At 36.0% G+C, this 22,524-nt stretch overlaps 2 protein-coding genes across 6 annotated transcripts in view; one reads left to right on the top strand and one right to left on the bottom strand.

Annotated features, from left to right (window-relative positions):
* The window catches only part of LOC127855998 (serine/threonine-protein phosphatase 6 regulatory ankyrin repeat subunit A-like), a 282,105-nt gene that overhangs the window by 37,254 nt on the left and 222,327 nt on the right, over positions 1-22,524 (bottom strand). The gene's annotated exons all lie outside the window — the stretch shown is intronic.
* The window catches only part of LOC127855999 (E3 ubiquitin-protein ligase TRIM33-like), a 193,066-nt gene that overhangs the window by 6,321 nt on the left and 164,221 nt on the right, over positions 1-22,524 (top strand). The window lies entirely within an intron of this gene.

The following is a 22,524-nucleotide window of genomic DNA, read 5'->3' on the forward strand; positions in this document are numbered from 1 at the left end:
AACAGGAGTTATGTTTAAAAACAATTCATGTGTACGTCTTAGTTTTCGAGTTATGGCTCCAGAAAAACAAGGGCTGTTTGTAAAACATGCATGCCCTCATATGGGCTGTCCGTTGTAGTGGCAGCCATTGTGTGAATACGTTTTTTGTCACTGTGACCTTGACCTTTGACCTAGTTACCTGAAAATCAATAGGGGTCATCTGCGAGTCGCGATCAATGTACCTATGAAGTGTCATGATCCTAGGCAAAAGCGTTCTTGAGTTATCATCCGAAAATCATTTTACTATTTCGGGTCACCGTGACCATGACCTTTGACCTTGTAACCTCAAAATCAATAGGGGTCATCTGCGAGTCATGATCAATCTACCTATGAAGTTTCATGATCCTAGGCGTATGTGTTCTTGAGTTATCATCCGAAAACAATTTTACAATTTCGGGTCACCGTGACCTGTACCTTTGACCTAGTGACCTCAAAATCAATAGGGGTCATCTGCGAGTCATGATCAATCTACCCATGAAGTTTCATGATTCTAGGCGTAAGCGTTCTTGAGTTATCATCGAGAAACCATTTTACTATTTCGGGTCACCATGACCTTGACCTTTGACCTAGTGACCTCAAAATCAATAGGGTCATCTGCGAGTCATGATCAATGTACCTATGAAGTTTCATGATCCTAGGCCAAAGCGTTCTTGAGTTATCATCTGACAACCACCTGGTGGACGGACCGACAGACCGACCGGCAGACCGACCGACAGACCGACCGACATGAGCAAAGCAATATACCCCCTCTTCTTCGAAGGGGGGCATATTTATAAACACAAAAACAGCATAATGTTATAGAATGTCTTTTTTAAAAGGGGCATGACATTTGTAATTTTTAATGTATGATGATAACAAGAATACCATGATGACCTCTAGGTGCTCACAGACTTGACGTGAGCTATTTTTTTACCAAATTTGAACCAGATTTAAACATGGTCTATATATTGTCACAATGACTTTTTTTACTTTATTAGTTTGTTTAGATGTGTGTTTATAATCAGATTGTTTGCAGTTTACTAATTTAAGGACAACTATACCTTATTATCAGAAACGTTTTGATTCATTCATGTAAATATGCATATTAAAAATAGTGTTTGTCAATCATTCTGTTGTAATCTTATATTAATATAGTCTTGCAATTCACAGTTTGTAGGATTAATATTAATTAATCATCCTTTTGTTATTCCCATGTTTTGATGTGTGCATAATGCCTTTCAACGTTTATTGAAACTGTTTATAAAAGATTAAAAAGAAGTAACAAGATGTCAACAAAAAGACTCATATATGATATACATAGTTTGAACATTAGGCAGATAGAAACTTGTGGAAATCAGTTACTGAACACTTTTGCAACACTAGGAACTTGTGTAATTATGTGTATATTTTGTAATTAAAATCATAATATTGAAAGTAAATTCAGTGTTTGAATTAATTCCCTTAAAGGAGTATTACAAAGGCCAAGCCAAACTTCCTTTGTGAAAATATTGTAAAGATGCACATTCTAACCAAGTGTCATCAAGTTTGTTTTAACCTATTTGATCCAGATTAAATTCAGCTTAAATATTACAACAAGAGGCCCATGATGGCCCTGAATCGCTCACCTGACTCATTAAGATCAGATGAAAACTATGACCTCTATTGTCTACACAATGTTTTTCTATGATTTGACCTAGTGACCTAGTTCCTGACTCTAGATGACCCAAATACAATCCCAATCCAGATTTCATCAAGATAAACATTCTGACCACAGTTCATAAATATTGGATGAAAACTGTGACCTCTATTGTCAACACAAGGTTTTTCTATTTATTTGACCTAGATTTTTACCCCAGATGACCCAAATACAATCCCACCCAGATTTGATCAAGAATTCTGACCAAATTTCATAAAGATTGGATGAAAACTGATCTCTAATGTCTACACAAGGTTTTTTTATTATTTGACCTAGTGACCTAGTTTTTGACCCCAGATGACCCAAATAAAATCCCAACCCAGATTTCATCAAGATAAACATTCTGACCAAATTTCATCAAGATTGGATGAAAACTGTGACCTCTATTGTCTACAGAAGGTTGTTCTATTATTTGACCTAGTGACCTTGTTTTTGACCCCAGATGACCCAAATACAATCCCAAACCGGATTTCATCAAGATAAACATTTTGACCAAATTTCATCAAGATTGGATGCAAACTGTGACCTCTACTGTCTACACAAACAAATTGTTGACGGACGGACGCACGGACACACGCAGGCACGCACAACGGACGCCGGACATCACACGATCACATAAGCTCACCGTGTCACTACATGACAGGTGACCTAAAAATATGTGTCGGAGATAAACATGAACAGTTGTGGTTAAAATCCCATAGAAACAAGGGCTGTTTGTAAAACATGCATGCCCCCCTATATGGGCTATAAGTTGTAGTAGCAGCCATTGTGTGAATACGTTTTTTGTCACTGTGAATGGTGGTGGTGGTGGTGTAGTAGTAGTAGTAGTAGTAGTAGTAGTAGTAGTAGTAGTAGTAGTAGTAGTAGTAGTAGTAGTAATAGTAGTTGTAGTAGTAGTAGTAGTAGTAGTAGAAGTAGTAGTAGTAGTAGTAGTAGAAGTAGTAGTAGTAGTAGTAGTAGTAGTAGTAGTAGTAGTAGTAGTAGTAGTAGTAGTAGTAGTAGTATTAGTAGTAGTAGTAGTGGTAGTAGTAGTAGTAGTATTAGTAGTAGTAGTAGTAGTAGTAGTAGTAGTAGTGGTAAAAGTAGTAGTTGTAGTGGCAGTAGTAGTAGAAGTAGTAATAGTAGACGTGGTGGTGGTGGTGGTGGTGGTGGTGGTGGTGGTGGTATTAGTAGTAGTACTAGTAGTAGTAGTAGAAGTAGTAGTAGTAGTAGTAGTAGTAGTAGTAGTAGTAGTAGTAGTAGTAGTAGTAGTAGTAGTAGTAGTAGTAGTAGTAGTAGTAGTAGTCAGGGCCCTCAATCTGTCAAATCCACAGCCGAAATTCGGCCGCATTTCCCCCCTGAAAAGTATACTTTTTTCCCCTTTTTTGGGGAAAAAATTCCCCCTAAAAAAAAAAAAAAATGTTGTTTTTTTTTGTTTTGTTTTTTGATAGATGTCTCATGATTTTTACATCTCAATTCTATTTTAATTTAATCTTGTCAAACATACTTTATTATGAAATAAGCAATGAATATAGTGCAAACATGTACAAATGTAATAATTAGAGAGTAAGTTAAAAATTCCCAAAAAAAGGGAAACGCCGCGAAAATTCCCCCTGCTATGGGTAGCGACCCGCTTCCCCTAAAATGGATTGAGGGCCCTGGTAGTAGTAGTAGAAGTAGTAGTAGTAGTAGTAGTAGTAGAAGAAGATGTAGTAGTAGTAGTAGTAGTAGTAGTAGTAGTAGTAGTAGCAGTAGCAGTAGCAGAAGCAGTAGCAGCATTACAAGACCAATACTTAAGAATGATCAAATAGGAAAAGGTAACCTAGCACTGGCAGTAAATATGGGGCTCATTTACAGGTCAGATTTGGAATCTCTGCTGTAAAATGAGATTTTGAATGAATTAAAGGGAGGCAAATCTGTAATAAAAAGAACATGCATAAACCGTAGTTGTTTCCCTTGTTTCAACCATGCTAAATCCTTACAAGTTTGGAAAGAATTGGATGAAAAATTTGGACTTTATTGCATAAACACCATTTTCTCAATTCAAGGGGAGGTAATTCTGTACTTCATGGACCAATAATGCTCATTTTTTGTAGTGTTCGTGTCCTCATTGATATAAAGACACTGTGCAAATTTGGAAAGGATCGGACAAAAAATGTGGAAGATTTTTGAAAGTTTTCACAAAATAGGCAAAAACGAATAAACATGCAAAGTTCAACGAGCTCCTGCGGCCATGTTTTTTGACGATTCAAATTTCTTTGAACAATTTTTTCAGAGGAGCCTTCAAAGGTCATCCCTGTGAAATTTTTTGAAAATCTGATGAGCGGTTTCTGACAAGAAGATTTTTTAAGGTTTTTACCATATATGGTCATGGAGGCCATCTTGGTTATGTGATCAAATTTTTTTTAACAATTCTTTTGTCCCATGACCTAGGGATGCTCCACATGTAATTTAGTTGAAATTGGCTCAATGGTTTAGTAGAAGAAGATGTTTACAAATTGTTTACAGACAGACGGACGGACGGACGCCGGACGCCGAGTGATCACAATAGCTCACCCCGAGCTATCGCTCAGGTGAGCTAAAAATAAATAGTATGACCAAGTTTCCTCAATATTGAGTTATACAATTTGCCTCTAGAGAGGTAACAAGGTTTTTCTAAGATTTTACCTTGTCACCTAGTTTATGGTCACATGTGACCCAGATATAGAACGCAGCCACAAAAATGTCACAATAAACACTTGGACCAAGTTTCAGAAAGGTTGAGTCATATATGGGGCCTTAAGATTGGTAAAAATGTTTTTTTATTTGACCTTATATACTAGTTTTTTTATGAACATGACTCTGGTTCGGACTCTGTCCTGATATTGTCACTATGACCAAGGTTTATCAAGATTTCTGCCATGCTATTGTCAAGATAAACACTATGACCAGGGTTTATCAAGGTCTCTGCCCTGATATTGTTAAGATAAACACTATGACCAAGGTTAAGTAAGATCTCTGCCATGATATTGTCAAGATAAACACTATGACCAAGGTTTAGCAAGGTCTCTGCCCTGATATTGTCAAGATAAACACCATGCCCAAGGTATATCAAGATATCTGCCTTGATATTGTCAAGATAAACACTATGACCAAGGTTTATCAAGATATCTGCCCATCTATTGTCAAGATAAACACTAGGACCAAGGTTTATTAAGATCTCTGCCCAGATATTGTTAAGATAAACACTATGACCAAAGTTTATCAAGGTCTCTGCCCTGATATTGTCAAGGTTAACACTATCACCAAGGTTTATCAAGATATCTGCCCTGATATTGTCAAGATAAACACAATGACCAAGGTTTATCAAGATATCTGCCTAGATATTGTCGAGATAAACACTATGACCAAGGTTTATCACGATATATGCCTAGATATTGTCAAGATAAACACAATGACCAAGGTTTATCAATATATCTGCCCTGCTATTGTCAAGGTAAACACTATCACCAAGGTTTATCACGGTCTCTGCCCTGATATTGTCAAGATAAACACTATCACCAAGGTTTATTAAGGTCTCTGCCCTGATATTGTCAAGATAAACACTATGACCAAGGTCAATCTAGGTCTCTGGCCTGATATAGTCAAGATAAATACTATGACTAAGTTTAATCAAGATCTCTGCCCTGATATTGTAAAGATAAACACTATGACCAAGGTTTATCAAGGTCTCTGCCCTGATATTGTCAAGATAAACATTATGGCTAATGTTTATTAAGATCTCTGCCCAGATATTGTCAAGATAAACACTATGATCAATGTTTAACAAGGTCTCTGACCTGATATGGTCAAGATAAACACTATGACCAAGGTTTATCAAGATCTCTGCCCTGATATTGTCAAGATAAACATTATGGCTAATGTTTATTAAGATCTCTGCCCAGATATTGTCAAGATAAACACTATGATCAATGTTTAACAAGGTCTCTGGCCTGATATAGTCAAGATAAATACTATGACCAAGGTTTATCAAGGTCTCTGCCCTGATATTGTTAAGATAAACACTATGACCAAGGTTAATTAAGATCTCTGCCCAGATATTGTCAAGATAAACACTATGACCAAGGTTTTGACGGTCTCTGACCTGATATTGTCAAGATAAACACTATGACCAAGGTTTATCAAGGTTTCTGCCCTGATATTGTCAAGACAAACACCATGACCAAGGTTTATCAAGATATCTGCCTAGATATTGTCAAGATTAACACTCTTACCAAGGTTTATCAAGATATCTGCCCTGATATTGTCAAGGTAAACACTATCACCAAGGTTTATTAAGGTCTCTGCCCTGATATTGTCAAGATAAACACTATGACCAAGGTCAATCTAGGTCTCTGGCCTGATATAGTCAAGATAAATACTATGACCAAGTTTAATCAAGATCTCTGCCCTGATATTGTAAAGATAAACACTATGACCAAGGTTTATCAAGGGGTCTGCCTTGATATTGTCAAGAAAAACACTATAACCAAGGTTTATCAAGATCTCTGCCCTGATATTGTAAAGATAAACACTATGGCCAAGGTTTATTAAGATCTCTGCCCAGATATTGTCAATATAAACAATATGATCATTGTTTATCAAGGTCTCTGACCTGATATTGTCAAGATAAACACTATAACCAAGGTTTATCAAGATATTGTCAAGATAAACAATATGACCAAGATTGATCAATATTAAGTCATACCGTTAAAACTCAGTCAGACGTCCAGATTTGTGTCCTTCAAAAATGTATTTAAAGTAAAATCACGACTCATGAGGTACATGAGGTGTACACCGGAGACACGAAAGGACTGAACTATTATTGTGAACCACCATCATAATTTAACACACAAACTGAAATATCCCACCATCATAGTATTTTGTTTTATGGTCGTTATCATCCTCGGGATGAAGCAACTACAGCAGGTGTTAAAAGCTTGCAATTTAGCCAAAATTACAAGGCAAACTAATACATATCTTGAAAGCTTTATTTTTCAACAGACTGGAACCATAAACAGGCTCAGTTGAAACAGCATTCGATCAAACATTTTGATTAAGTTTCATGAAGATAGGGAAAATGTGACTTCAGTAGAGTTAACTAGGTTACAAAACAGCTACATAAGGAATACTGCCCCAAACCCTAGCGGCGATGTTTTCAATAGACCGAAACTAAATATTATCTTGACCTAGATACCTGTAGAATAAACATATTGAGAGAGTTTCATGATGACTTAATAAATGAATGTGACTTCCAGACTGCTAACAAGGTTTCAATACAGCCACATAAGGCAAAATACCCTGCTTCCCAGTGGCTATGTTTTTCAACGGACTGGAACCTTTCTATCTCGTCCATGTTATCAAATGTGCTGACCAAGTTCATAACGATTTGACTTAAAATGTGACTTCTAGAGTGCTCACTTTTTTCAACTAAAGGTTTAACTACAGCCATATAAGGAAAACTTCCTTGCCCCATAGCAGTCATATTTTTTAAAAGACTGTAAACAATTTTTTATTCTGCCAAGATATCTTTACAACAAATGTTTTGACCAAGTTTAATGAAGATTGGACTATATTAATGTGACATCTAGTGTTCAAGCTTTTTTTTGTTTGACCTAGTGACCTAGTTTTTGACTTCATATGACCCAGTTTCGAACTCCGCCAAGACATAATAGGGACAAATCTTCTGACGAAGTTTCATAAAGAACGGACAATTATTGTGGCCCTCTAGAGTGTTAAACGGTAAATATTGACAACACACGGCAAACAAAAGGTGATCACAAAAGCTCAACATGAGCATGCTGTGCTCAGGTGAGCTAAAAAGCAAATTGGTTGGTAATTAAAGGGCCATTATTATTATCAAATTAAGGAGAGATATAACAAGAATATTGTCAAGCAATATGGTCCCCTACCGGTGAAACTCCACCATTTTCAGCAATATTTCTACTCTATTTGTTGCCATAGCAACCAAAATTCTTGATGTAGAAACAAAATGAAATGACGTGCATAATCTCCATATTGCCATCTCTCCATGTTTTAAGTTTCATGAAAAAATATGAAGAACTTTTAAAGTAATCGCAGGATCCACTATTTTAAGCAATATTTCTAGTCTATTTGTTGCCATAGCAACCAGAATTCTTGACGTAGGAACAAAATGAAATGACTTGCATAATCTCCATATTGCCATCTGTCCATGTTTCAAGTTTCATGAAAAAATATGAAGAACTTTTAAAGTTATCGCAGGATCCAGAAAAGTGTGACAGACTCACAGACACACAGAGCGCAAGCCATAAGTCCCCTCCGGTTTCATCGGTAGGGGAAATAACCATTATTTACCTCAATGAAAAAGTTGGTATAGATTGGATGAAGTGCTGTTGGATTTCATGAAAAATTTCCATTAATGTTGTTTTACAATCAATTTCAATGATAGCATGACAACTTCTCAAGTCATAAACTGTAAAAGTTGTATTTGAACTTTTTCTGTTATAGAATAACTTAAGTATGGGCAATATTTATTATGCTGAAAATCAAACCTTGTGTCTCTTTTATGAACTAAAACATGATTCCTATAATAATGATGACAATAAAATACATGTATGCTGGTCTGCTGTTATTGTTTACTAAAACCTAAATTTATTTTTTTGTTCTTTAAAAAAGCATAACCCTAGAATATTTATTTAAATAGAAAACACACCCATGTGCCTGATAACCTGTATAAAAATAAAGATTTACTTGAAAGCAATTTAAAAATATTTATCAAAATTTTTCCTAAAAATCTAACCCCCATAGATGAACCTATTCTGAAGGATTCTTTGATACATTCAGCTTTTCCAAACTCTAGCCATTACCGAATAATCCTGTATATTAAAGACTTTCATTTTTAGAAGAACCTTTATTCAAATGTTGACAATAAAGGAATTTCAGATAACATAAATAAGCCAGGCTCTTGACAAAATGCATGTTCGTAAAGTGTCTCCCCTGATTAGCCTGAGCAGTCCGCACAGGCTAAGCAGGGACAACACTTTCCAATTTATGCCTCAGTCACAAATAATCCGGTCGCTGGCCGATGTGTCCGATCTCCAGGCATCGGGAAGACTGGACACGTCGGAGCCGTCCGCCATCCGATGTGTGACAAAGTTTAAAACCTCAGTCACAAATAGACACCAATCACCGGCCGACATTTTTTTCCGCACATCGGGTCATTTTGTAGCATCGGGCGGCGTCCGGATTCATTTTTTATATCACAGTTTGTTTAACCCGATGTCGGGCGATCGCCGGGCGATACCCATGGGTTGATCGTCCGATCTTGTTCTGATTCCTTCCCAGGCCCGACGTCGGGTAAAATTTACGATGCTACAAATTTGCCCGGTTTCCGGGCGATCATCGGCCGGTCGCCAGCCCGATGAGCGGAAAAATACGTCGGCCGCTGATCGGACGGTGATCAGTGTCAATTTGTGACTGAGGTATTAATGGTATTTTTCCTTTAAAGGAAGTATATTTATAGCAAAAAGCAGTATCTATAGTACAAGTGTCTTATCTGTAACAAATCTTTACGCACTTGGATTAAACCCTGTTTTCGGAGATTGTAGCTTAAACAAAAGATTTCACTACCAAGTCATGTTTTCGGGTGCAACAAATATCACTCTATAAATGAGTTTCGGATAACATTAATAAGAGAGTTCACTTATAACTCACGTTTCTGGCTAAACAACAACCATCTGTACATACCAACAAAAGTGATCCAAGCAGGCCCACATGTCCACACATGGCTGACAGGTGGAGGGCCGTGCGACCTCGCATGTCCTGTATGGAGATGTCAGCCCCGTTGTGCAGCAACGCATCCACGCATTCCTCGTGTCCATTGGCAGCCTGCAAAAACAGACAGTATTGTGTCAAGAAAACTATGTTTGATTAAGTACAAGTCTGTTTGCAGCCTCTCAATACAGAAAAGATTGTGCCCAGAAAAACTGTGTTTTATTTAGTACAGCTGCATCAAGGAAGAAAAGACGTCTGCTCCCATGTGAAGTAACTTGTCCATGTATTCTCGTGTAAGTTTGGCAGCCTGCCAAAACAGAAACAATCATGTCAAGAAAACTTGTTTTGGTACAGTTTTTGGGATGTTTTAAGGAATAACAGTAGTTTTTATCTAGGTTTTACTCTGTATAACACCAACTAAAAGGGGTCTGAAACAGTATTAGAACAAACTAAAGTTTTTACTAAAAACATATTTTAAACAAGAGATTGCCAAGCAATATGGTCCCCTACCGGTGAAACTCCACCATTGTCAGTATGTTTTTATTTTTTTTATTTGTTGCCATTGCAACCAGAATTTTTGATGTAGGAACAAAATGAAATGACATGCAAAATTTCCATATTGCCATCTATCAATGTTTCAAGTTTCATGAAAAAATAAGAACTTGAAAGTTATCGCAGGATCTAAAATGTTCAATGTTTTTTACCATATAAGTCAATATAAATCATATGCTTGGGCAAGGTTAATTTTGATCCTAGGTGGATGATTTGAAGAAAACTAGAGCTTTGTCACAGACGTGACGTATACCCCCACGTGCCGCATTGACACAGACTATTTTGCATGCTGTCTTCACAAAACAAGAGAATCGGCGATTTCTAAGAATTATTATGCCATTTTTGACCTTTGAACTCAAAGTGTGAAATTGACCTTGGAGATATCGACATAAATCTTTTGTGCGACACACCGTCCAATGATAGTGAACAAATAATTTTAAAATCTCACAATGAACGACATTGTTATGGCCCGGACAAGCTCATTTATGGCCAATTTTTACCTTTGAACTCAGTGTGACCTTGACCTTGAAGATATCGACGTAATTCTTTCACAAACACACTGTCCAATGATGGTGAACAAATGTGCCAAATGATTTTAAAATCTCAAAATGAACGACATAGTTATAGCCTGGACAAGCTCATTTATGGCCATTTTTACCTTTGAACTCAAAGTGTGACCTTGACCTTGGAGATATCGACATGATTCTTTCGCGTGACACACCGTCCAATGATGGTGAACAAATGTGCCAAATGATTTTAAAATTTCACAATGAACAACATATTTATGGCCCGGACAAGCTTTCGAGACAGACCGACAGACCGACCGACCGACCGACCGACAGACAGACAAAGTGACTACTATATAAACCCATTACCAATGGTAATAGGGGTATAATAAAAAGGATACTATGCTATGGACCAAATATCGTACCCGTAGCCCTTGTGGTTTCTGAGAATATTTTTTAAGTTAATTGACACTTTGGCATGGGATGTTTTGACGCCAGGGGCTTGATTTTAACAAACTTAGCAAAGACCGTAAATACTCAATACAGAGTAACAAAACTCTAGGCACTGTGGTTTAAGAGAAGATTTTAAGAGTTTTCACTACATACATATATGGAAAACAAGTAACCCCTAGGGCAGTGCACATTTTGACCCCAGGGGTAAAATTTGAACAAACAGTGGAGAGGACAACCATAAGATGTTGAATACCAAATATCAAACCCTTGATCATATTGGTTTCAGAGATTTATACAGATATTTAATAAACAAGTCAATAAAAATATTGTGACCCCAGGACCTGGCCAGTATTGACCCAATCGGAATGATTTTAACAAATAACTACGGTAGAGGACCACCATACAATGTTATATGCCAAATACCAAACTGTTCTGCCATGAGATCTCATAAAGATTTGATTTTAAGTTTCAATAACCATAAATTTGCGGCCATAAGTCGACCTAAAAACGCTCCCAAAATTGACTTTAAAAGTCAACTCAACTTATGGATGAGGTACATTAAATAAAAAAAAATTAAATAAAAATTCTGTGCGGGATTTTTTTTAAAATAAAGAATCTCCGAAGCGGAGGAATGATGACTGTTTATGGTAAGGCAGACTCGTCTTTTCCTTAAATGTCCGCCGATAACAAAATACTCATGTTTACATTGGTTTTTAATTCATTAATCTTCGTAATAAGTCCAAATAAAAACATGTGAAAATAACTTCGAAAATATTAAACGTTTGTGACATACGGTAAAGTGGCGAAAATTATACATAGCAATTTGTCTATCGATACATCGTCTGTTGTCTGCTAAGAACAATAGAAAATCGACTGCTGACACTTGTACCCATTTAAAGTTAATCCATGTAAATACAAACAGTCAACAGGTGCAGGTGTCTTTATGCCACCAATTATCACTTCTCGGCCTTTTGACTAAGATCGAAGTGTAGTGTTGGCATCCTTTCGATCATTTGTCTTTATTGCGTCACGCCTAAAATAGTTATCCATTAATGATATGCACACCGGTTCTGCTACAAACTACTTCTGACCAATCAAAAATAAGTACTCGATCATTGGATACGCCTTTAACCAATCGCTATTGTTCAACTTTACATGGTATATTTTTTTATTGGATGAAGGTGTGGTTTCGTTTAGTTATTCACAACTGTCCCACAATTAATGCATAATCATTTCGTAAATAAATAGATCTTATTTGAGTGAAGATTTCATTCATTGTTTGATTATAATAATTTTACGCACTCACCATCGATTATTAAAAAGTGTAATTGGACATATTAAATACACAATTACTTTCGATTATCTGCTAAGTATTATTAGATGAGACGTTTTTCCAGAATGCAGAAAATATTCCTCGGGTATCTCGTGATTTACGAATATGTAACAGTCGAATAGCGAGCGATGCGAGTGTTGGTAAATTCACATGTTTCACGGATAATGGCAAAAGTGTTGTTGATTATTTGAGAGCAAGTTACAATTATTTTGACCATATAATGAATTTCTGCGTTCAAGATTTTACCGAATTTTCACACCAATAGCACTAACATTTGAATACAAAAATCATACATGCCATATTTTTTTTAGGTCCAAAGCGGGACATTCCATAAAATATTGTCGGGACATTTGACCCAAAAGCGGGACACCTAAAACGATTTATCATTCCACCTTTACTGTAGTCAGTATAGTACTAACAAATACTCTTGATACTTTTATTCAAGACATAAAACATCTGATATGAAGCATGGAATCTAAAACATAACAATAACAGTTTTATAAAATAAGACAATAGCAAACAACGAGCATAATATTCATCTTTTTAGAGTACAAAATCTAGAACATTACGACAACAATACTCATTCAGGGACCTATACAAACAAATAGGTCCCTGACTCATTATATTAATTTCAATGGCAAACATTAACGCAGGGGAGGCTATCCAGTACACTGAAAGTACGGGTTACAGTAAACTATCTACCAAACAGTTACATCAGTTACACACGGAATGCGCGGCCGTACACATTTCAGAGTTAGGTTTTTGGTGGAAGCAAACCGTCTTTGTGTTCATTTTAACTCTCAACAACGCCTCAACCGTTTTTACACCAACAAAAACAAAAGGACAAAAGAAGTCTATGGATGCCTTACTCGAATTATTTTTCTCTAATGTTAATAATCATATTTTGTTTTCTTCTTATATACACAGATTAAACTGAATTGTGAATTGTCAGGCGCTGTATTGGGGTAGTGTCAAACTGTCATGAATAACAACACGTTGTTTTTATTACAATAACACAAGACAAGATGGGTACCACTTTTACTGTTTGTTGCGATGTTTTTTAAGCACGTATCCATGCGCAGTTTGTTACTTGTCAATTGTCGCGGCTTTATTCGAGTAGGGTCAAACTGTCATGCATAGCACCTCGTGGTTTTTAGCTTAATTGGAGTAGGGTCAAACTGTCATGCATAGCACCTTGTTGTTTTTATTATTATTACACCCAATTACACTAGACAGGATGGGTATCACTTATTGGACTGTTTGTTGCGATTTTGGTATATTGCACATTCGGATTATCCCGCTATTTATGAACTAAACATTGAATGTAAAAGACTCATTAATGACGTAGAGTTAATTTTACAAAACAATTGTTTTGTAAACCGTTTCAAACAAATACAAAAATAAACACATTTTCAACATTTATTTCATTTTAATATAACTATCGATAGCAATAAGCGACCACTATCTTGAAGACCACCATGGTGTGAATGCCTGATGAAATCAATAATTAGCCGATAAATCGCTGATAAGGTGCCATAAACAACACTGGTACACACGATAAGTAGAATCGGATTGTTAATTGGGGGCAATAAAGGGATTAGCGGGGGTAAGTGTTAGCGAAACAGAGCTTGAATAGCGAATTTTATTGGGAACCTATAGACCTTACATCGTTTTTTACGAATGTCGGGACAAATCGTCTCATATCGGGACGGCGGGACAAAGGGCCCAAAAGCGGGACTGTCCCGCCGAGATCGGGACGTATGGCATGTATGCAAAAATATTTGCTCATAATATAAACGCTGAAAGTTATTACGTTAAATGGGATGTTGAATGTTTCGTTTTAAATATATTGTTATTATTAAAATCCCAAAAAATGTCAACTGCTGGTACATAAGCCCTCAGAACCATGACTAAAACGTCACTTAAACATGTCCGAGATATTGAGGAAATTTACCCCCGACTTATGGCAGAGTCAAGGCAAAACAAGATGTGTTTGTGAAACACAATGTCCCCCTATATGACGTTAGACCTTGAAGGATGACCTTGACCCTTCACCACTCAAAATGTGCAGCTCCTTGAGATACACACGCATTTCAAATATAAAATTGCTAGCTTCAATACTGCAGAAGTGACATTACATGAGCAATTTTGACCCATATATTTGACCTTGAAGGATAACCTTGACCTTTCACCACTCGAAATGTCCAGCGCCATGAGATACACATGGATGCCAAATATCAAGTTGCTATATTCAATATTGCAAAAGTATTCATAAAATAAGCGATTTGGGCCACATATATTTTACCTCTGACCTTGACCTTTCACCACTCAAAATGTGCAGCTCCAAGAGATACACATGCATGCCAAATATCAAGTTGCTATCTTCAATATTGCAAAAGTATTCATAAAATAAGCGATTTGGGCCACATATATTTGACCTCTGACCTTGACCTTTCACCACTCAAAATGTGCAGCTCCATGAGATACACATGCATGCCAAATATCAAGTTGCTATCTTCAATATTGCAAAAGTATTCATAAAATAAGCGATTTGGGCCACATATATTTGACCTCTGACCTTGAAGGACGACCTTGACCTTGACTTTTCACCACTCAAAATGTGCAGCTCCATGAGATACACATGCATGCCAAATATGAAGTTGCTATCTTCAATATTGCAAAAGTAATCATAACATGAGCGATTTTGGCCACATATATTTGACCTCTGACCTTGAAGTATGACCTTGACCTTGACCTTTCACCACTCAAAATGTGCAGCTTCATGAGATACACATGCATGCCAAATATGAAGTTGCTATCTTCAATATAGCAAAAGTTATTGCAAAATGTTAAAGTTGGCGCAAACAAACCAACAGACCAACAGACAGGGCAAAAACAATATGTCCCCCACTATAGTAAAAACAAGTTTTTCTAGCCACATTATACCCCTCAACTTAGGGCCGAGGTAGACTTATGGCCGCGAATGTACGGTATATACATATAAGGAAAACAAGTCACCACCTGGAAGGGGCCAATTTTGAGCCTATAGGGGTATAATCTGTAGAAACTTTGTAGAGGACGACCATACAATGTTACACACTAACTAGTCAATGACCATTGCAACCTAATATATGATTTTCAAAGTTATTTATTATTCAAGTTATTATTCTAATTACTTAACCCTGGTGTGTGTCAAGTTTTGACCCCATGGGCATGATTTGAACAAACTTAGCGGGGAACCTCTAGAGGATTGTACACACCAAATTATAAACTTTTGACCCTTTTGGTATCACAAAAGACAACATTGAAGTGCCCTTTTTTTAAATTTTTTTTTTTTATATTTGAGCTCCTACATATACAATCCCACTGGAATTCCTGTGAAGTTTGATAACAATGCCCAACAGTAAAGGAGAAAAAGTTGTTAAAAATAGTTATTGGACGTGTGTTACAACACTATCTGAAGCACAATCTACATGTTATATTAAAATCTTCAATGAAGTTTCTGAGGGGGGGGGGTCATTAGAAGAAAAAGATAACGCACACATTCACGAAAGTAATGACCAATGACAGACAACATGGTATCCTTAAAGTTCCCCATGAGCACTATAGGCTCATGTGAGCTGTTCATTTTCCACCTAACAAGTTTCAGCTCATTCTTTCAGCTCTCAATATAAGATGCATGTGAATTGTACTCAATTTTAATTGAATTCTACATGTACATTTTGTATGAAAACTTGTTTAGTTCCCTTAAGTTTAACTCTTGCAATTAATAACAAGAGCACCGCATAACAGGTACCAACACCCGGCTGCGAAAGCTTGTCAGAATTTTTTTTTAGAGGTCACTGTGACCTTGACCTTTGACCTAGTGACCAAAAATTTGGTGTGGCATGTAGAACTCATCAAGGTGCATTTACTTATGAAGTTTCAAAGTTGTAGGTGGAAGCACTTTTGATTTTAGAGCCAATGTCAAGGTTTTAGCACGACGCCTACGGCAGACTGCTGACGGCGGACCGCGGACGACGAGCTGGCTAAGACAATACCTTGGGTTTTCTTTGAAAACAGCCAAGCTAAAAATGGGTGTAGCGTGTAGAAATGAGGAAGGTGTATCAGGTTTTTTTGCCCGATATTAAAGCCGAATTTCGGCGTTGTTCCCAATCCCAAAAAAGTATACTTTTTTCCCAAAATGTGGCAAAAAATTCCCAATTTCCAAAAACAAACAAAAAAAACAAGGTTTTTTTTGTGTTTTTTTTAAAGAAGTGTCATATGCGTATTTTATCTCAATTTTAATTCAATAACATCCCACAAAGTATTATATGATTGTGTTCTTTTAATTTGAATGATTATAAAGAGTTATTTCAAATTTAGTATTTCACCAATCAGTGGACTTTTCGTGTGGAAAAAAGGCTACTGAATTTATTTTCCCAATTTCATGAAAATGCCGATAAAATTCCCAATTCCAAAGCCATGGGCTATCTTCCCAAAAAGTGAAAAAACAAGAGCAGTCACCATAGGATGACTTATGCCCCCTATAAACGCTCGATAGAAGTTATGAGCTTTTTTCGAAACCTAAACGCAGATTTCGAAACCTAAACGCGGACCTTAAGTTCAAGGTCAAGGTCACAGGAGTCAAAATGTGTGTGCGTATGGAAAGGCCTTGTCCATATACACATGCATACCAAATATGAAGGTTATATCTCAAGGGACATAGAGGTTATGAGCATTTTTCAAAACCTAAACGCAGATTTCGAAACCTAAACGCGGACCCTATCTTCAAGGTCAAGGTCACAGGGGTCAACATTTTTGTGCGTATTGAAAGGCCTTGTTCATATACATATGCATACCAAATATGAAGGTTATATTTCAAGGGACAGAGAAGTTATGAGCATTTTTCGAAACCTAAACGCAGATTTCAAAACCTAAACGCGGACCCTAAGTTCAAGGTCAAGGTCACAGGGATAAACATTTGTGTGCTATGGAAAGTCTTTGTCCATATACACATGCATACCAAACATGAAGGTTATATCTCAAGGGACATAGAAGTTATGAGCATTTTTCGAAACCTAAACGGAAAGACGGACAGACAGACAGACGGACAGACAGACGGATGGACGGACAGACATACGGATTGTCAGATCACTATATACCCCCTTTTCTTCGAAAGGGGGCATAAAAAACCTGTGAATGTACATATGAAGTTAAAAATTTGTAAGTGGAAGCACTTTTATTGTAGAGTCTATATTAAAGTTTTATATTAGATGTCACAGCGACCTTGACCTTTGACCTAGTGACCCAAAAATGGGTGTGGCGTGTAGAACTTATAAAGGTTCATGTACATATGAAGTTTCAAAGTTGTAGGTGGAAGCACTTTCATTTTAGAGCGAATGTAAAGGTTTATGTTAAAGTTTTATATCAGAGGTCACAGTGACCTTGACCTTTAACCTAGTGACCCCAAAATGGGTGTGGCGTGTAGAACTCATCAAGTTGCATCTACATATGAAGTTTTAAAGTTGTAGGTGGAAGGACTTTGATTTTAGAGCCTATGTTAAAGTTTTATATTAGAGGTCACAGTGACCTTGACCTTTGACCTAGTGACCCAAAATGGGTGTTGCGTGTAGACCTCATCAAGGTGCATCTACATATGAAGTTTCAAAGTTGTACGTGTTAGCACTTTCATTTTAGAGCCAATGTTAAGGTTTTAGCACGACGTCTACTCTATGGCGGACGGCGGACGTGGACGTCGGACGACGAGCTGGCTATGACAATACCTCGGGTTTTCTCCGGACACAGCCGAGCTAAAAAAACACAACATATATATCTGTATATAACTCGTTTATTGATAAAACTTATCAAATTAAACAGCCTATGAAAAGTGTTCTGTAAACATTTTAAACCATATCGTTGTGTACATAGTTTGACGTATTTGCAAAATGCAAATATTATTAGTGATAAGGATGCTTCTAACAACGAAAGTAGGACACGATACCCAATCATATAACCGGATATAACCTGACATTGGTTACTAAGATTTCATTTCAATGTTTAAGTTGACAACCACACAAGTTATCAGTAGTGACAAAAATGGCTTCCAACATGGAGAGTTCAATTTATAAAGGATCAGAATCATTCTTTGACTTCTCTTGTTTTACATGTCAAGAAAATGTCAGAAACACAGAGGCTGAAATTTACTGTGAGGATTGTTCTAAATTTTACTATAGCAAATGTGTTGATTATCATAACTCTTTTTACACAAAGCATGCAATTTTGGGCAAGAAAAATATCAGCCAAAAAAGAAAAACTGACAGGATTCTGTGAGGATCAAAGTGAGCTGATATGTCATGCCTGCCATGTCCACAATCATCAGTAAGTACAGGTGCACTCAAATTTAGACACAATAGTTAAGCATAATTATGTAAGAATGTTAGCATATAAATGCAATGCCATGACAAATTCATAACACAAGGTGTCAAAAAATAATTATGTTCGCAAATCGATGCCAATAAAAAAGTACTCATGTATTAGTTATTTAAGTGATCTTTACCAACAACTGGCTTCACCTTTGCCTCTTTAGTAACTACTAACTACTACTAAATTGGATATTCAAAGGTCAAATCATTTTCTTAATATACTATTTAACAAGGACCAATACACATTAAGTTATTGGTAACAAGTTATTATCTACAAACCTGAACCATGATTTACAGGTATTGATTTTAGTCAAAACAGCATAATAACTCTTGCTTTATAGTGAGGTTTGTTACCATTTGAATTTTATCAGTATTTTATGGTGTTAAAACGTGTAACAAATAAGGGTATCACGTTTAAACGGTCGCGTTTCGTGTTTTGCACAAAAAACGTTTACCAAAACAGTAAACATTTAAACAACAGTAATTAATTTGTGATGGGTGAGCAGATGGCACAGACATAAACGGAAACTAACGGAAAATCTTCGCTACTTTACGAAATTGTACAATTACAATTTGGCAACGAAACAGTGCATATGCCGCCATCTTGAAATATTTTAATGAATCGATAAGCAAAGTAAAACACTGCGGTAGCATTTTGAAAAGCAATATTTTAACCAAGTTATATATTGATTAACGTTTTGCTAGTTAACTGGTGTTTCAGTTTCTGCAGTCAAACGATACGCACATTGCATTTCATGTGCAAAATACATTTTTTCCGAGTGTTGTTTTCGGATATAGTATTTTTCATCGATTTTACATTATTTTTGACGTTCTTTGAATTGTTTTTATAGAATGACGAATACACATGTGGTGATACGAATAGTCTGGCTTATAATATTTTATGGTTTTAATATGACGTCATTGCGTTTATTTAATTTTGTTTAAACGTTTACAGATTGCTTTTCCTTTTTTGTGACCCGCCGAAAAACGGCCCTTTCCCCTCGGATTTTTTTCCCTCAGCAGGTAAATTTTCCCCAAGATTTCACCCCCCTACATTTTTTTTTTAGCTTTAAATACATAAGTTTATAACCTGATCCAGTGCAGAAAATATAACCTATTGCATAATTAAAGTATCTGTTGCCTTGAATTTGTTTTAAAAAACAGTAGAATATGTTAAATTTGTTATTTTAGACTTTCCTTATTTTCCCCAAAATCCGGCGTTTCGCATGATCTTTTCCCCCAAAATCCAGCATTTCGCGTGATTTTTTTCCCCTCAAAAAAGGCCAGACCCTTTCCCCAAAATCAGATAAAAACCCCTAGTTTAGAAAAATCTGTAAACGTGATACCCTTAGTAACAAAAATAATTTGAAAATGCCAATAGTTTGTTTAGTTACATTTCATCTGAAAACCATGACATTAAAGACCAGCAAACTAAACTTCTTACTTTGTGTGAGTTATAACAAAAATTATTTTACATATTTACGCGGATGGCAATAACTAGTGAATAAGACTGCCATCATTTTCTTTAAGCCTTAACCTGAGACCACAGTCACAAACCGTTTAAGACTTTACCTGGTGATCTATTTTTGTACCCAAGTTGACCTAGATTCAAACATGGCCTCAATTATGTAAAGATAAATATGCTAACCAAGTTTCGTCAATAGCGAGTCATAGATTGAGACAAGTTTCTATATTGTGACCAACGTTTTGGACATAAATATTCCATATTCAATTCAGCCTAGGTTATGCCAAGATAAACGTTCTGTCAAAGTTCAGACATGATTAGATGACAAATGTGCCAGGCCTCTAGAGTGCAAACTAGCTAAAATGGCGGTCCTACTAAATGCTGCTAAGACGCACAAAGACACAGAAAGACGCACAAAGACACACAAAAACGCACACAGACGCACAAAGACATACAAAATACTCATTCTTAATACTTTATATATTAAAATAGATCATTGTAATATATTAAATGCAAATCAAACATTTCTGAAAAAATGTATTTAGGCACCACTTCGGATGTAAAACTTAAAAATGTGTTGCCAGTCAGCACGTGCAAAGTTCTGCCTTTTAAATCTTTTCCAGAGAGTAAAGATGGAGTTTAAGATTAAATGCACTACCTGATGCACTGATATTGAACGTGTCGTCTGATTCCTGCATGTTTATTTCCGAGTGACGTCTTATTCCTGCATGTTCAGTTCCGAGTGTCGTCTGATTCCTGCATGTTCAGTTCCGAGTTGCAATCGTAATCAATCAGCATAAGCTTGGAACCAATGAATAAATTTAACTTGTATTTCCACAAAAGGCCAAGTAGTTCCGATATACCAACTTCTGGTACATTTACAAAAAATATTGTGTTTACAAAATTCTTAAAATACATTTGTTTTCAATAACGGCAACGGTGTTTTGTTGGATCATAACTAGTCAAATTGCAAGCTATATGATATTTGTAACTACACTATAATATCTGGATTATTTAATATAATTTAAATGCTAAACAAGATATTGGTGGCACAGAATTGGTCTATAGATTTGTCCATGATGATGATTTTACTGTTTTCCAGATTGGTGTTTTTTTATTAAGATTTTTTAAATATCATTTTATTAAGAGACGTCTTTTGGATACTGACATTGAGTGGTCTCTTAATACGAGATTAACCCTAAATTTACAAAATTTGTGTATGTGTCATAACACATGTAATGGGTGCATTAATGTTTATGACGCATATATTTTTTTATAAATTATGAGCTTTAACATCATGCAAATATATTGTTCAACAAGAGTTGAGTATTTAAAGGATTGGTATTAAAAATATAATAGTGCTTTTGAACACACCATGTTTAAATATCACTTCATAAAATTTGACTTTGCTGAATAAAGTTAAAAAAAATATGTGCATGTATATATTTTATAATAATGTTAATTCCAGTACCCCTAGGTATGTAAAGCATTGCAAACAATTTTGATTCATCATGCAAGAGAGCGTGTTGTACACTTCTGTCATACAGGTGCTGGCATCTCCAGTTCGTGTTTAAACCAATTATTATGGTACATCCTACTCAGATTACATGCTTCAATGGAAACCATGTCTAGATTTCTTTGCTGATATGTAAATGTGCGTAATATAAGCTATAAACATGATGTGTATTAAGCAGATTTGGCGACATATGATGCTACATGTGCAGTATCAAACTGAAAATAACTCTTGGGCAAAAGATTGTGAAAAAAAAATATAAATCTTATTTTATTTTCACTGATTTAATGGTGAACATGTAAAAAGATATGGTGGGAATTTAGGGATGGTATATTTTGTTTTAAAGGAGGCTTTTCATTAGCCGCGCAGACTTATTATTAATTATTGTGTTAAGTGCAATAAACGTTGTACACGGAATCATGAATGCGCATATTTTATATATACTTGTCCTTTACCCGTTAATCGTAAATTATGGGATAAAAAGCGCACATCTCTACATGTATTTCCACAAAACGTTCCAGCTTCAGTGCAAAATATGGATATTAATTTTATACACAGTGAGCATTTCTACACCCTGTTGAATAAAATGAATAGCTTTATAGAGAATATTGCATAAACGACAATAAAAAACAAGTCCAAAGAGACAGACACCGGTACTGCCCACAAATATGATTTTCAAATTTTGAAACAAAAACATATCAACAACTGCATGAATTAATGAATCTACATGTAACTTTATTCAAGCAAATATGTTTGAGCTTTTACAACTTTGGACAATATCGTAAAATAACCTTCTAAAAGTGATGAATTGAGGCAAAGTACCGCTCACACA

The sequence above is a fragment of the Dreissena polymorpha genome, chromosome 13 (genome assembly GCF_020536995.1).
Source record: "Dreissena polymorpha isolate Duluth1 chromosome 13, UMN_Dpol_1.0, whole genome shotgun sequence".
NCBI classification, from domain to species: domain Eukaryota; kingdom Metazoa; phylum Mollusca; class Bivalvia; order Myida; family Dreissenidae; genus Dreissena; species Dreissena polymorpha.